This window comes from Herpailurus yagouaroundi, unplaced genomic scaffold (assembly GCF_014898765.1).
Source record: "Herpailurus yagouaroundi ecotype Mexico unplaced genomic scaffold, PumYag 188, whole genome shotgun sequence".
NCBI classification, from domain to species: domain Eukaryota; kingdom Metazoa; phylum Chordata; class Mammalia; order Carnivora; family Felidae; genus Herpailurus; species Herpailurus yagouaroundi.
Genome location: NW_024412419.1, coordinates 15,379,836 through 15,396,945, shown reverse-complemented (window position 1 = coordinate 15,396,945; position 17,110 = coordinate 15,379,836).

Here is a 17,110-nt window from a genome sequence, read left to right as displayed (position 1 = left end):
CGGGGCTCGAACTCACGGACCGCGAGATTGTGACCTGGCTGAAGTCGGATGTTTAACCGACTGCGCCACCCAGGCGCCCTGGAATTTTAATTTTAATAAGCATCTTGAATGACAACAAGGATAACAATCTTTTAAAACTGTTTTAGGGTCCCTGAATAGAAAATCCTAAGGAAGCATAGCCAGAGGTCCCTGAATTTGAGTCTTCAATGGCCCATCAATTTCCTAGTACAAAAGCCAACCTATTAACAATCATAATGTCTGTGTCCTAGTGTGTCCCAGCTGATTAAGTCACAGTGGAGTCAGGAGGCAACACTTTTGACTGTCCTCCCCATGCATGTCAGTGGGAAACAGAACCCAAGGCTGGGGTGGTAGGGGAGGGGGTAGTCTCTCCCTTGAATAATGATAAAAAAGCAAATTAGGTGCTGAGGCTAATTTGGACAGCAAGTGTGTGGCCCTGGGCATCTCTCTCTGAGCCTTGTCAAGCGGGAATGAAAATAATTCTTACTCTGGTTGTCTTGAGGATTGAATATGTGAAGTTCTTAGCATCTGAAAATCACCTTACATGCGATCAACAATAATATTTATTATGAGAATTACTGTCGAGTATTGAGATGAGAGATAAACATTTTTTAAAGGCTGGCGATAGATTCTGAGGTACAAGGCCTTTGCTGGCACTTCTGATGTCCAGGTATATAGATAGCTGCTTCTGCTTGCTAGGCTCAGCTCTAGTTCTCAGCCTTACTTACATCCTCATCGTCTGGACCCACAAAGCTTCTCTGCCTCCAACTCAACTCCATATCCATGGTTTCTACTGTTGGGATAAGGGGAAATCCATGGTGGTGGCTCCAGCTCCCTGAGGGAGGCGGTGCCAAATGCACCAGTTTCCTCACAGCACATGAGTTTTTCTCTTCTCCTCACAATGACAGAAGGAGCTTTGCTCATGAACTGAAATCCCAACTTGGCTTGGAAAGGCCCTCACGTCCTCATCCCAGGTCCTGATTCCTCACATCTCTTGGCAACTTGAACAGTTGAAGAGGTTCCCCAGCATCCTGGCAAAGCAGTCATGCTGGCTCTTAAACTTTTGCATTCTGACAGACTCATGTAAATCCTGAAGACCCTGAGCTGCTAATCCCCTTGTTGATGGCATTCTTGGTCTTTTGACTGAGAATTAGCTCAGTGAATTTGTGGAAGTAAAAAGATATTGGACATGGGGAGATTTGGGTTTAACTCCTAAGTCTGGCATTCAGTAGTAACCGTGTGACATTGGCAGAGATTTACCTTCCTGAGCCTCAGGCTCTTATTAGTGAAAAGAGAATGATAATGGTGTCTGGGTTGATGTAAACCTCCATTTGCTGGCAAAGATGCCCTAATATAACTTTAGGTAAAGAGGAAGTAATATGATGTTATGTATAGTATAATCACAGTTTTGGAAAAGGAAGATACACATGCACAGAACAAAAGGCAGTAAAGGATATTCACCAAAATTTTTACGGGGTTACCTCTGGGTAATAAAATGGCAAGTGATTTGATTCTTTGAGGATTATTGTTTTTGTAATCAGAAAATAAAATGCCAGAGTAAAACAAGAGATATTTCATTTTTAAAAATGAAGTTACACTTTCCTTAAGGTTTTTGTAATTTAAAAGGAGAAGATGTACACAGATCTCTGCAAAGCTCTCAGAGAAGGGCCAGATGAATAGCACTGGCTAGGCTGATGGGGTCATACTTCCTTGAATCACCATAGGCTGAGGGGTGAGGAAGTCTTCAGCAAGGAAATAAAACTTTAACTAGGTGTTAAGATGACAGAAGTGACCCAGATATACTTGATGATTTTAGGCAGGCATGTAGGGAACCCACAGCATCGACTGCTCTCAATTCCAAAATGGTAGTGGCCAAACTCAATAAATTATCTTTAAATATCTCTAATATGCTTGGTCTTATACTAGTTCCCATTAATGTATGTTTTTTTCATAAATAAGATAATAGACATCTTTTTAACATTAGAATCAACAATTTGGCAAATGTTAAATGCTTACCAAAAAGAGCACCATTTTTATACATGCTGTATAGATATTCACCCTTATACATATATTTATATCTTCACAGACATACATGTAATTAGTTTTCTTCCAAAATTGCAGCATGAATGGGGAAAAAAAATCCAGATTCACTTGAACCAGCAGTCCTGATATTGGATGCAGGCAAGAAGACAAAACAAGTTTTCCAGAAATCAATTTCTTCTGCAGCTTGGGAACAAGGGCTGGGAGTAACTCTGGGCATCTGACACTGGGAGCTCCCAGTTAAAAGGGAGGGGTCATCTGGAGTGATCACCATGGGGAAGCTTGGCTTGACCAGAGGTGATGGTGCCTATCCTCCCCAAGAACACAGGGCACCAAGGTCTCAGCTTCTCTGTGTCTTACCAGTTTTAGATGTAGATGGTTACCAAGTGTCCTAGAGGATGGAACATCCAAGGGAGTTCAGGGAAGATCAAAGCAACCTATTTGGGGGAAGAGGTATGGCCCAGCCAGAAGTCACCAAGCAGATTTGAAGCGCTGCATCTACCCATTCAGGTGTATCTCTTATCCCCTCTCCCTCTGTTCAACACCTAGCCAATGTGAGCTACTGAATATATATGTGCTTTCGTAAGTCTTTGTGCCTGGAACATGTTACAACGCCTTCCTCTAGCAAACCTATTTTCATCTTTGATAACTCAGCTCAAGCTCCCTTTCTTTATTCTTGTTTGACTTCTGCTTTTGTTTTGGACTTTTTTTGCATTTTAAAAATGGAAATTATTTCTTTACTTATCTCTGAATATTCTGAACACATTTATTTTGAAGTCTTTTAAAAGACTACTCCGTGAAATTAATTTCATCTGGTGTGAATTCCTGCTCTGATATTATTGGCTGTCTTCAGAGTGTTAGATTCCTTCCTCTATTTTGGAATTTAGATTTGCAGTCTCTCTTTGCATGTGATGTTTTTGTTTATTATTTTTTCTCTCTCCTTCTTTGCTCACCCAGGTGGCTTCCCTCAGTTCTCCTGAGTCTAGGACCATATCTAATGGAAATTTGGGTTTCTGCCCCAGGGAGGCATGGGGGACATTCCAGACCCAGCCATAGGCCAGTACAGAACTTTGGTTCTGTACCTTGTCATGAAGCTCTGTCTTCCTTCTATAGCATTCCTAGGCCATGGTCCTGTTACATGGTAGCCCCAGGTAATTGGGAGCAAGAAGTTTTACTTGGTGAAAGGATGGTGTGAAATCTTGTCTCAGCCTGTTTCAAGCAGAGACACTGCCTGTCACCCTATCCTGATGCTTCTTTCTGCTTCTACAAGTCTGTAGCTCTGCCAGCTTGTTACTGGATGTTTCTGTTCCACTTCTGTTCCACAGGTATATTTTGGTTTCCATAGTGACTCTGCCTTTTTGTTCCTCTCTTTGCATTTTCTTTACCATTGCTTTGTACTGTGATCAGAGAGGGCATGTGGCTTTCAAGTAAGTATACCACCTTGACCATATGGGTCTTCCCCTTTGAGTTACTGAATATTTTCATAAGTCTAGAAATTGTTCTCTGATAGAGGTCATGTTCTACTCAGTCCCAGACAGGAAGACTTTACTGAAGTTTTTCATTGTCCACTGAGTTCCAGTAATTGGCACAAGAGAGGACAGAAGACACAGGGCATGGCCATCAGTGTGGACATTAATTTCTGCTTGGAAGTAAATAGATCTTTGAAGTCTATATCTGGCAGAATTAGCAAATCCCTCTCCAAGTAGTTAGTGTGTCCTGGGTCCAGCCCCTGCTGTATGTAGCAGGCTGTGAGGGCAGCTTGAGTGGCCAGAGTGGAGGAGTCATCATTACCAGCTGCTCCATTGCTTCTTTGCTTCTCTAGTCCTCTGATCAAAGGGAGTCTGGAGGCTGGGAGGGAGCAGAAGCAGTGCGACATTCTACCTGTTCCATTGCAGGGCTTTGCACTTGGATGGTGGATGGTGGTGGACAGGAAGGCACTTCCCCAATGCCCTTGCTCCTACTCTTGCCTGCCCAACAACCTGCACAATGCCTCATGGATTCAGGTCGATGTGTGGCTCCCATTTTCAGTTAGACTTTCCTCATAACACAGGTTTCATCATTTCAGAAGGAAATTGGGTGAGGAGGGGATTCAAATGACATAGTATCTTGGAAGTATGCTTGACATTTTGTCTTAAGTATCTTGGCATGCCATACAGAACCTAGGACAGGGCAGGGTATGTAACAGCCATTTAATTCTTATTTGATTGATTGAAAATCTGGGTGATTTTTCAACTGGAGAATAAAAAGCTTAATTTCACTTTGTAACAAATAGCTGCAAGCACACAGGTGTAGCCAGTTGGGTGGTGCTGGTCTAAAGTGCCCAGCCTCTTCTGTGGTAGTGTCTGCATCTGTCAAGATCCTTCCAGTTGCAAGTGATAGAGTGGTAGACACCCAGGAGAATACTTTCACTCCTGAGACTAGAAAACCCAGAGGTAACACAGGCCACAGACACAACTGATTGTGGGACCACGCCAGCCACCATTTCTGACTGCTATTCTTCTGGGCTGGCCTCATTCTTTCCTGTTGTCGGAGGCAATAGAGCACAGGGGTTTGGAGCATAGTTCTGGAACCAGATGGCTATGTGACCTTGAACAAATTAATGAACCTCCCTGGATCTCAGGCTCATCATCTGGAGAAATTCCATGGTAATAATGGTGGTCCTCTCATGGGTTCTTGAGAGCCTTACATTAGCAAATGTGTGTAACTGTATAGGGCAACACCTGGCTCACAGCACTGTCATCACTGTGTGAGGTTTGCTGTCGATGTTGTTGTTGCTTTGTCTCTGTAGGCTGGGGAGAAGGATGCGGCCTTAGGTTGTTGCAGATGTATATCATTCTTGCCCAGAGGAAAGAAGTTTCTTTGTGTTAGCATCCATGTACATGGCTCTTCAGGGGGCCTGTCACTTGCTCTGCTTGGGTCACATGGCCAGACCTTGGACCCATTGCCATGATAAGAGTTGTGGTAACTGTGATTGACAGGCCCATCCTAATTACAAAAACTTGGGGACCAACAGTTGTCTCAAGAGGTAGGAGGCATTTTACTGTCCACTCATCCATCTACTCAGTGAATGTCTATTATGGACTAGGCATAGTTCTAAGCCCTGGGGTTACAGCAGTGGTAACAGAGCTTACAAAGCTTCACAGAACTTACAGCCTACTAATAGCATGAGGAGACATTCAGTGCACAAATAAATGAAAGGAAATACTGGATATAATAAGTGCTATGTTTAATATAAAATAAAGAGATGTCTGGGAGGGTGATTCACGGGTGGTCAAAAAAGGCATCTCCGAGTAGGCCACCTTGAAGCTGAGATCTGGATGCCAAAAGGAGTCAACTAGGCATAGATGTGTAGGAAGAACGTCCTAGGCAGATGGAGGAGCTAATACAAAGGTCCCAAGGCAGGCGTGAGCTCCGTGTGTGGGCAGGGGCCTTAGCCGAAGGAGGGTGGGGGAGGGGAATTGGTTGCTGCTTTTAAGAAACCGATGCCGTCTAAGCTCATTGTGGTGCTGTGATTGGAAGGGGCTATGGGGAGGCAGGTGTGGGGGCAGAAGAGATGTCGGGGCTGCTGCAGTGTCTGGGTGTGAGTTGTGGTGGCGTAGAAAGGGTGTCCTTTCACAAGACGGGGACGGCCGGAGGAGGGAGGAGGAGAAAACACAGAGTTCTGAGTTAGATTTGCTAAGCTGATGTCTCAGGAGACAGGCAGGTGGAGATAGCAGACAGGCACTAGAAACATGCACCTGGAATTCAGGGGAGAGGGCGGGGCTGGGAACGGAGCCATCAGCAGGTGGATGACATTAAAACTGAGGCTGGATGAGGTCACCTGGGGAGTGAGTGACCCTGGCAGGGAGAAGGTTGCCGGGATAGAGTGGACAGGGCTGAAAGAAAGGGATGTTGGCTGGAGTGTAAGAAGGCTTGTTCTCTCCCCTTTCTGAGAAAGGTAAGACACTGGTGCAAAGTTCTTTGTGAGGGGCTTGGCCACAAAGAAGGGAAAGAATTCCTTTGGTTCTCCTGCTGGCCTACCTTCATCAGGCTCCTGGAATGTTCCTGAAGCTGAACAGTTCAGCTTTGAACAGTCTTGCTCAAATTTCTTAGGCATTGGTTTTATTAGTTAATTGGTATTTACACTCTCTTGGAGCATTTTATTTTTGTTAAAGCTTGCCATGGTTTTGCATCTTTTAGGAATTATTGAAAATTTATGAGCTCTGGATTTGCATACTGTTCTCACAGAGGGGTTCTTTGGGGTTCCTGCCCCCATGGGGAGAGTTTGAGGGGTCAGGGGGAGATTACTAGAACTCTGCCCCCTCATTTCAACAACACAGTTGTACGTTTTGCTGTTTTATACAGCAATCTGTGTGGGATTGTAAGAGTCATCTGAAGATAGCGTTTTCCACAGAAATATGAAGATAGCGTTGCCACAGAAATATGAAAGCCACAGTGGTGGGACATCAGCTTGTTGAAGGCAGAGATTATGTCTCACTGTGCATTCTGCTTCCTCTGTGGGGCTGAGCCCCTGCTTGGCACCCAGCAGACTCTCGGTAAACTTCTGCTGAGTGCAGTTGTAGCAGAAGTTCACAGGCTTGAAAGGCAGCAGCCTTAGCACAGAGGGTGCCTTCAAGCAGGGATGCAGATTCTCAGCCTCTAATTGTACATCAGAGGTGATTACTGTGGCTGCAGAACTTCCTATGCAGCATGGAAACAATTACATTAAAATGAAGTTGGAGATTCCAGTAATCTCCTTGGAGTAGACAAATAAACTTTGAAATCGTTTACAAATGATGCACCAAATCTGTGTGGCATCTGCTCATTGTAGGGGGAAAATGGGTTTCTTCCAAGAGGCTTCTCATGTGATGACATTGCTGTTTCTCGTGATGAGGAAGGAAAACAGGAGGTGCTTGCCGGGGCGACCCCGCCTTGGACCCGAACTCTGGGCATCCTTGGTGTGTGTGAGGAAGCTGAGAGCCAGTCCCCCTGTCCAGCACCAGCCTCTTACTCTTTGGAAAGTGTTCTGGTGTGAGATGGGGACCCGAGTGCTGGCCACCACTCCTGGGAGGATGTTTTCTCAGCTTTGCCTTTTCCAGGCTGGTGATGGGGGGGGCTGCCCTTTGATGGGCTTTGATGACGAGCCAAGAAGCTAGGAGAGCTTGTCCCAGACACACTCCCCTGGCATAGCCTTATGCTTGGGTCCCCAAGCCAAGAAGGAGGGGGTTCGGAGTGGTCACATTGTATGTGAGGGCACATTCCCGAAGGCCTTGCCTAATCCAAACCTTACATAATTCAAGACTAATTTTCCTATAAATAACTCTTTGATAAATAAAGTTATGAAAGTGTATAAAGTGGTGAGAATACATTCTTGAAGTGTGTAAGTTTCAACTTTTGGAGCCTGAGGCATATTATATGACATTCCTAGGCAGCTGTGGTAGCAGCAAAATTTCCATTATCTTTGGGTGTATGTAACTACTTTCTGTAAACTTAAAGGTGCACCACGTTTAATGATGCTTTTACTTTTCTAGCATTTTCTGTAATCGCTGTCCTGGTGCTGTCTGCTAAACTAAACGTTCAGCACACAAAGCTACTTGTCTAGTTTCTTCATAGGATGCTATTGTATCTCATTTCTGGTCCAAAGTATTATGGCTGCTAGCATTACTATTGCTTAATGAATGTTTGGATGATACTGCTGTTAAGATATAAGAAAGATTTTGAGTTACAATAATAGTGAATGTTAAAGAACCCACACGAGGTACGAGTGCAAATACAGCAGCATGATTTATGAGCTTTTGTTAAAATGATGGTGGGTTGTCCTACTTAATAGCTAAAATGGTTCTATCATGTGATCTTAATGGGAAACATAGTTTATAATTCATTCAGCCAGAGAGATCGGAAATGATGTGACCCCAGAGAAATTTTCCAAAAACGTTGGATTCATATTATTTCAAAATTGGTGTACGAAGCTAATTAAAAAAATTGTGCTATTTCAGATTTGGAGAATTGAAAATCTCATATTATCCATGCCATGATCAGTGAGGATTATTTTTGTTGTAGGCTATGGAACAGCTAACTCTCTTAACAGCTAACATTTCTTAAATAAATTAGAAATGTATTATGAGGATATTGGTGTTTGTCAGAGAAGTCTCAAGCCCCTGTACCTGGCTTCAGGAACAGCTGGAACCAGGGGCTTCAAGCTGTCTGTGCTTCTTCCCTCTGCTTTTTGCTTTTGCTTCTCTGAATGTGTTGAGACTTGATTCTTCTCTCCCATAAAACTGGCTACATCCTTTGTGCGGTTCTGTGCAAGACAAAAACTTGGTGGCTTTTGTCTAAAAAGAAGGGAAAAATGTTTTCCTTGTTTCTATGGTCTTTCTTTAAACCTGTCATGGGTTTTTATTTGCCATTTAATTTCCCTTTCTCCAGGGCACAAGGATACTTGTAGGGCAAGTGCAGTTCTCATCCAGTGTGGGCACTTTGACTCAGTGCATGAGATGTACGCACCTCCTGATGTTCCCCACGTGGGGAGCAGGGTGGGAGGGGGGTCACCAAGTGGGGGCCGGAGAGGGGCAGCCCAGAATCTATTCAAAGGATGCAGGGAGGCGGCGGGAGGCTCCAAGCTCCTGATGCTCCATGCATTGGCTTATCAGACTTTGCTTACTGCATTCGTTTCCTAGAGCTAGAAGTCCAAGATCAAGGTGTCTTCAGGGTTGGTTCCTCTTTAGGGCTGTGGGATGGGGGTGGGGAATCTCTTCTATGCCCTCCCTCATCTCCTGGTTGTCTCAGACATTGTTTGGCTTGTAGAAGGTGATCTCAATGTGCCTTCGCATCTTTTCTGTCTGTGTCTGTCTCTGTGTCCAAATTTCCCCATTTTATAAGGACACCAGACATGTTGGATTAGGTCCCACCTCATTCCAGTATGACCTCATCTTAACTAATTACATCTGCAACTGTCTTATTTCCAAATAAGATCATATTCTGAGGTGCTGGGAGTTAAGACTTCAACATATACATTTGGGAGGGGACGGAATTCAGCTCAGAACACTTACAAAACAGAAATTCAAAGAAAAAAGTATTAAGAATTTCAAAACGGCAACTGCAGAGCATTAAACCCCAAATGGGGCTCCCCTTCTGAGCACACAGCCCATGGGACTGCACAGATTGTTTGCTCACTCAGCGTTTCCCACGTGGCAGGAAACAAGGCTCTTTAGCTCCTCGGAGAGAGATGACTCTACCCTCTCTTTGCTGGATATGTATGTTATCAGGTTTCATCTCTGAGCCTAGAGGTGGCACTGGGGCCCATGGCAGGAACCCACAGGCACTACCAACTCCATGTTCTAAAGATAGGTGTCGGTGAACACTCCTGCCCATGCACTGTCCCCTCCCTGACCAGAGCTTACTGACAGTTGGTGAAACGGTCTCTACTTCCTTCACCATTACCAACACCCTCACCCACCCCACCCCCCAAACTCCATAAGCAGAGGACTAGGGAGAGAGAAAGGGTGAGACATTTTGGGCAGGATCCTTGTTTTGTGAGAATGGCAGTACCATCCTGGTTGGTCTTTCCCAGTAATACAGAGGGCATGATCGACTGGTCTGGGTTAGCAATAGAAGAAGCCAGAACCTACAGTGGGCAGTTAACTATTTCTTATTCCCTCCTGCAGGCCAGGCCATGGGGAGTGAGGAGAGCAGGTATCCCTGTAACAGACTAGACCTCCCCACCCCACTCCAAGTGCACAGTGGGAGAAGGGGTGAGGGAGGAATCCAGCCCCTCGCTCCCTGTTCCCCTCTGTGCAGCACAAGCCTTGCCCCCCAGCAGAGCTGGCTGTCGGGGCTGACCCGGAAGCTCCCTCATGACGGAGGGAGCTGCAGAGCAGAGGAGGTTGCCAAGACTGCTCTGATGGCCACAGGGTGTCCACAGGCCATGGACAGGCCTGCTTTGTTTAAAGGGACACTGAGTGTGATGCTGAACAGGATGATGCACCGTGCAGATGCCAACCTGTCTTGACCAGGAACCCCATAGGACAAGAGGAACTTGAATAAAAATAAGCAGAATCCAAGGTGAACCCTACTCCTTAGCTGTACTGAATAGGAGTTTGCTCAGGAACACAGCACTGCAGAATCCACAGGAGACTCTATTTCTATTTTTGTGTACACGTTTCTGCATAAGTTTAAAACTCTACTCCCTCCAGAAATGAGGGGGAAGGGAATTATCCTCAGTGATTGTTTTTGACATGTCCCCTCCATTGTGTGTTGATATGTTGATACATAGGTACTTAAGATGGGTATGCTCTTGCCTAACTTTTTCTGCCCGATTTTACTGAAGGTGATAAAAGCAGTTGTTAAATCCTGTTCATTTAACCTCTGCAGTGTCCCTAATATATGTTCTTATTATCAGAGGCTTCAACAGGCTCTCCCTGCCTCTACCCCCTACACCAGTTCTTAGTCCTTCAACACAAATGGCTTTGCTGGGAAAAAGCTACTCTACTGAATGAAGTCACATTAAGGCCTGAATGACTAATAGGCTCAGGATAGTCCCAGAAGTATTTGCATTTTACCCATAACTTTAAAAATAGTGGGTTTTCAAACTGCTTAATAAATGTATGTGCAAGACGTCACATCTAGGGTAGAGATGGTTTGGGGCAGGGAGGAAACTTGTCACCAGGCTGAGTTAGAGCCCCATGCGTTGGAGCCCGACTGCCTGGGATCTTGCCAACTCGGTGATCTTGGGTGACTTACTCATCTGTAAAAGAGGCAAATGATAGAGCATTTGCCCTACATTGTTGTTGTGAGAATTAAATGTGGTAACTCCACACGAGTCTTTAACAGAATACCCTGCACAAATTTGGTGTTCAATAGATGTTAGCTATTGTTATCACTACTATTATTGCCATGATCATTATTATCAATGTGTGCCTGCTTTTGAAAAAAAAATTTTAATGTTTATTTATTTTTGAGAGAGAGAGACAGACAGACAGAGCGTGAGCAGGGAAGGAGCACAGAGAGGAAGACACAGAATCCGAAGCAGGCTCCAGGCTCTGAGCTGTCAGCACAGAGACCAATGCAGGGCTCGAACTCACGAACCACGAAATCATGACCTGAGCTGAAGCCAGATGTTTCTGAACCACCCAGGTGCCCCAATGTGTGCTTCCTTTTTAATCCCTTGCCCCTTTCTCTACTTTCAAATATTTCTCCTTTCCTTTCCTTTCCTTTCCTTTCTTTCTATTCATTCATTCATTCATTCATTCATTCATTCATTCATTCATTTCTTGTGATTGGTGCCATGACAGGGGAGGAAATCAACGGTTGTGCATGTTTGCTCCTAGTATCTCCATTTGAAAAAAATACATAAACCAACTTGCCTGTCCCTATGTGCTAGTGTGCTGTCTTGACATTTATAGAGCATGTCAAGTACCTCATTCTTTTTCTATACTGTCTTCACTGTTCTTGGTCCATTACTCTTTCACATAACTTTTAGAATCAGTTTGTGAAATTCACACAAAATGATGGAATTTGATTAGAATGACATTAAACCTATATATAGATCTGTAAGAAAACAGACATTTTTATAAAACTGAGCCCTCTATCCATAAGCATTTATTCAGGCCTTCTTTACTACCTTCAGTGTAGTTTTTATGATTTTACCTACAAAATGGTTTTCATATCTTATGTTATATTTATTCCTAAGTATTTCATATTTTTGATGGTATAGTAAGCAATATGTATCTTAAAGTTTTATTTTCAGATTTTCTTCCTGGTGCATTGAAATATAATTTACCTTTAAATATTGATTTTGTATAGAATAGCCTTGCTAAATTCACTTATTAATTCTAATGGATGTCTATAATTTCTTTGGGGCTTTCTATTTGGCAATCATACCATATTTGAATATTGACACTTTTGTTTTTTACTTTCATCCTCATATTTACTATTTATTTTTCTTGTTTAACAGCACTGGTTGTGATCTATAGTATAGTAGTGAATAGAAGAGGAAATTCTTGTCTTGTTTTTTTTTATTTTAAAGGGAGATATGTCTTCTGTAGATTTTTTTAAAAAGAAAGTCAAAGGCATTCTCTTCTACCAGCCTGCCAATTTATTTTTATTATTATGGATGAGTATTAAAGTGTATTAAATTGTTATACATTTGATGAGATGAGATGTTGGTTTCTATTACCTTTTTATACATTGCTGGATTCAGTTTGTTAACATATTAATTTTTCAGTAATATTCTTATTAAATTTTGTTACTGAAGTTTTGTTATTAAATTTTTGTTATTGAACTTGTAAAATGATTTGAGGGGCATTCCCTTTTGAAACTATTCCTTGGGATATTTTTTTTAAGACTGCAATTCTTTGTTTCATAAATGTTCAGTGGATCTTGTTTGTAAATCATCTGGACCTGTTATGATGGCTTATGTTTTGTCAGTATATATGTTAGTTAGTGTGAAGTACTTAAATACAGATTCCATTTATTTAGCAGTTTTAGGACAGTTAGACTTTATTTTTTTTCTTTAGTCAATTTTGTTAAGTTGTGTTTTCCAGGAATTTGTCAACTTTTTCTTATCAAATTTATTGGCATTGAAGGTACTCATGATACCCCACATTATCATTTGAATTTCTGCTGCCTTTTTCATTCCTAATGTTTGTTTATGCCTGGTCCCTCTATTTTTTGGAAACAGTCTTGCCAAAAGTTTGTTGATTTCATTGGGGTTCATTTTTTAAAAAAATGAACTACTGGCTTTGTTTTATATTTCATTAATTTTTCTATATAATCTTTATTATTTTCTTCCTCTTACTTTCTATAGATTTATTCTATCATTCTTTTCTCTTAGTTTTTTAAATGAATGGTTAGCCCATTAATATTCAGCATTTCTTCTTTTCTATTAAAGCTTTCTGGACTAGAAATTTTCCTATTAAAACAGATTTATCTTCTTCTTATATATTATATGTCCCACGTGGTATAGAGTATCCTTTTTATCATACAGTTCTAAATATTTTCTAATTTTGTCTGTGACACATGAATTGTTTAGATACATATTTCTTAATTCCCAGAACTATGAGTGTTTCTAATTATCTTTTTACTGACTTTTAAATTTAATTGCATTGTGATCTGAGCTGATCAGAGAATGTAGTCTGTATGACACCAATACGTGAAGTATATTGTGGCTTGTTTTACGGCCAAATATGTGTCAGTTTTCATAAATGTTCCTGTGAATTTGCTTGGAAATAATGTGTATTCTTCAGTCCTTGGATTTAATGCTGTATATTCTCTCTATTAGATCGAATTTCTCATGGTATGTCCTATGGAGGGCAGTTTGGCATTATGTAACAAAATTACAAATGCATTTCTCATCATTTTAGCATTTCTCATTGTAAATATAAGAAAATGCTAAGATATACTTTCACAACCGTGAGGTACAAATCTGTAGTGTGCAAGGATACGATTACTTTATTACATCGTGTGTGATAACAAAAACACTTTAAGTGCCCTTGTTTAGGAGACTGTTTGTATAAACAAGCTTCAGCTTTACAATTAGCTTCTGTGTAGCTATAAAAAAGAATCAGAATTCCAGTTAGTAAATGTAGAAGCAGGGCTCCTGAGTGACTCAGTCAGTTAAGTGCCTGACTCTTGATGTGGGCTTAGGTCATGATCTCGTGGTTCATGGGATCGAGCCCCATACTCTGCACTGACAGTGTGGAGCCTGCTTGGGATCCTCTCTCTCCCTCGCTCTCTGCCCCTCCTCTGTTTAAACGTGCTCTCTCTCTCTCTCTCTCTCAAAATAAATAAACTTAAAAAATATAAATAAATGTAGAAGGAATGAGGGAAATAGGACATTTCCATTAGAAGATCACAGTAATAGTAGCTGCAGGCAACATGCAGAACATTAAAATTAGTAGGTGAAAGCTTAAGGGGAAACAGGATGTTTTCATAGCTTCAAATTATCTCCCTCAGAATATTTGTTAACTATGTTGTGCTCATAAATCAAGAAATGAGCATAACCTAGATGTGAAAAACATGACATTACAAAAGGGCACAAAAAGAGAGTTGAGCAAATAGAAAGATGTGATACAAAATTACAAAGATATCAATTATCCATAAACGAGATTACTGTGTGTTCATGATGGGTTCACTCCTTTATTTTATACAGTTTTGTTCTCTGTCCTTGGTAATCATCTTTGCTCTGACACTTACTTTACCTGATGATAATATAGCCACTCCTGCCTTCTTTTGATTAAGATTTGCTTGGTGTATCTTTTTCTATCCTTTTGCTTTCAACTTACTTGTATCTTTATATTTGAAGTCAGTTTATTGTAAATAAGATCTAGTTGGGTTATGCATTTTTTCAGCCACTCTGCTGATCTTTGTCTGTTTATTTATACCATTTACACTTAGTGCGATTATGTGCTAAGGCATATGTCTGACATTTTATATTTTTATTTTGTTTGTCACCTCTATATTTTATTTCTGTTTTCTTTTTTTCTACCTTCTCTGGGCTACATAAACTTATTTTTAGAATTCCAGCTTGATTTGTAGTCCACATGAGTGTATCTTTTTGAATAAATTTTTTAGTGGTTGCCATAGACACTAAAATATACATAAATAACTTACCCAAATTTGTCAGTTTTGAGTGATGTATATACACTTTACCTCTCTTAAAGCCCGTTTGTCCTCCACCACATAAAATTGTCTTAAACATTTCTTCTATATATATTGAGAACCACATTAGACAATGTTTAGAAAACCTAAAAGCAGAAGGAAAGTCTGTTAATATTTACCCATATTTTTGCTCTTTCTATTTTTCTTCCTTTCTTTCAGGTATTCCAGATTAAAAAAAAAAATAATTTCCTTTCTTTTAAGAGAAATTCCCTTAGCCATTCTTTTAGGATAGATCTGCTGGCAACAAATTTTCTTAGCTTTCCTTCATCTGAGAATGTCTTTATTTCCTTTTTGTTTCTGAAGGATAAATTTGTTGGCTATAGAATTTGGGGTTGACAGTTCTTTTCTTTTAGCACTTGAAAAATGTTTTTCCACTTCCTTCTGGTCCTCGCGGTTTTTGATGAGAAATCCACTGTCATTTGAATTGTTTTCTCTGTGTAAGTGAGGTGTTACTTTTCTCTAGCTGCTTTCAAGACATTTTCTTTGTCATTAATTTTCAGAAGTTTTGTTATGATATGACTTGGTGTGGATTTCTTTGGGTTTATCCTTTTTGTAGTCTCTCAAAATCTTGAATCTGGAAGTTTACATTTTTTGCCAAATTTGGTACATTTTCAGTATTATTTCTTTGAGCACTTTTTTTTACACACCCATTTTTCCTTTCTAGATCTAGGATTCTGAAAGTACAAACGCTATACCTTTTGTTATTGTCCACATGTCCCTGAGGTTCTATTAAATTTTTTTATAGTCTATTTTCTTTCTGTTGTTCAGATTGGGTATTTTCTGCTATTCTATCTTTAAGTTCTTTGATTGTTTCCTCTGGTTTTGCCATTCTCTTGTTGAGCCAATCTACTGACTTGTAATTTTGGTTGTTGTATACCTCAGTTCTAAAATGTCCATTTGGTTCTTTTTGTATGTTCTATTTCTTGGTGAGACTATTTTTTCATTTGTTACAAGTGTGCTCATAATTACTCACTGAAGTATTTTCATGATGGCTACTTTAAAATATTTTTCAGATAATTCCAATATTTGTGTCATCTTGGTTTTGGCATCCATTGATTGTCTTTTCTTACTCACGTTGAGATTTTTCTTGGTATGCTGAGTAATTTTTTATCGTATCCTGGACATTTTTGGTATTATGTTATGAGGCTCTGGGTCTTCCTTAAGTCTGTTTTAGCAAGCCTTGTCTGAAGTGAAATGAAGGTCCTGCCTCATTACTGCCAGGTAGATGTGGAAATCCAACAAATGGCCTCTGTTGACACCCTGGAGTGGGAGTGGAAGTATTGGGAAAGGATACCATGTAATTCCTTGGGTGGGGTGGAAATTCAGGCTCCCCACTAGGCCTCAGATGATACCATCCTGGTAGGGAGAAACAAGGCAGAAGTGCCTTGTGTTTGCTCCACATGAGGCCTCCATTGACACCACACAATTTAGGAGTCGTTGCTCCCACAGGATGGTGGTGAAAATCCTGACTCCCCACTAGGCTGGATGAGAAAGGTCACCTTTCTACCAGTTTTTTGGGATCAAAATTCAAAATTCTTACATGGCCTTCACTGACTCTCTGGGGAAGATACTCAGTATAGCCAGGCATGAATCAAAATCCCAGATTCCCATTTAGGCTTTTCTGATACTGTACTTGCAGTGGAGGACCTGTGGGTGGGTAGATGGTTTAGGGCTCCATGTCACAGTCAGGGGAAGGTGAAAGACTAGGCTTCCCACTCAGCTTTTACCCAAGGGGGTGTGGTCATGACTTTTTCATGGTATCTTTCCTGGGTGGGGAAGTTATTGTCTAGACACCTCTGTATTGCTAAGTTGTCCCTTTCCTGTTCCTTTTGCTAAAGAGAGCTTGTTTTTGAGGGGTTTTTAAAAAATCTGTTCCCATTGATGTTTCTGAGTCATTGGCTTCTTCTGCACCCAGTCTGAGATATGTGAGGCAAAAAGAAAACCCAGGGAACTCACTGTCATGGTGTTCCTTGGGTTACAAGGTCCCTAGCCAGTCTGAATTCTTCTCACTACCTTTAGGAATCCTATGCTTGTTGCACATATAATGCTCAGGGTTTTTAGGAGGCATAGGAGAAACATTTTGGCAGAAGTAAAACAGGTGTTAACAAGGAAAATAGGAAAAATACATCTACTCCATGTTGGTCTGAAACTGGAACTTCTCCTTTCCAATTTTTATACCTAATTTCTTTTCTGTGACTACTTCGGTCCTAATGTAAAACTGGGGTGGTGATTGAGGCCTCCCTGTCTCACTCTTGGCTTCGGATAAATGGCCTCTAGTGTTTATCCAGGGAGTGTTTATTCAGTAGCATCTTCTCCTTTGTTCTTGGTTTTTTTTTTTTTTTTAAAGGTCAAGAATCCTTACTGGATTTCTGTCAGTTTTTTTCTTTTTGTTTTGGTATCTGTGAAATAATTAAAA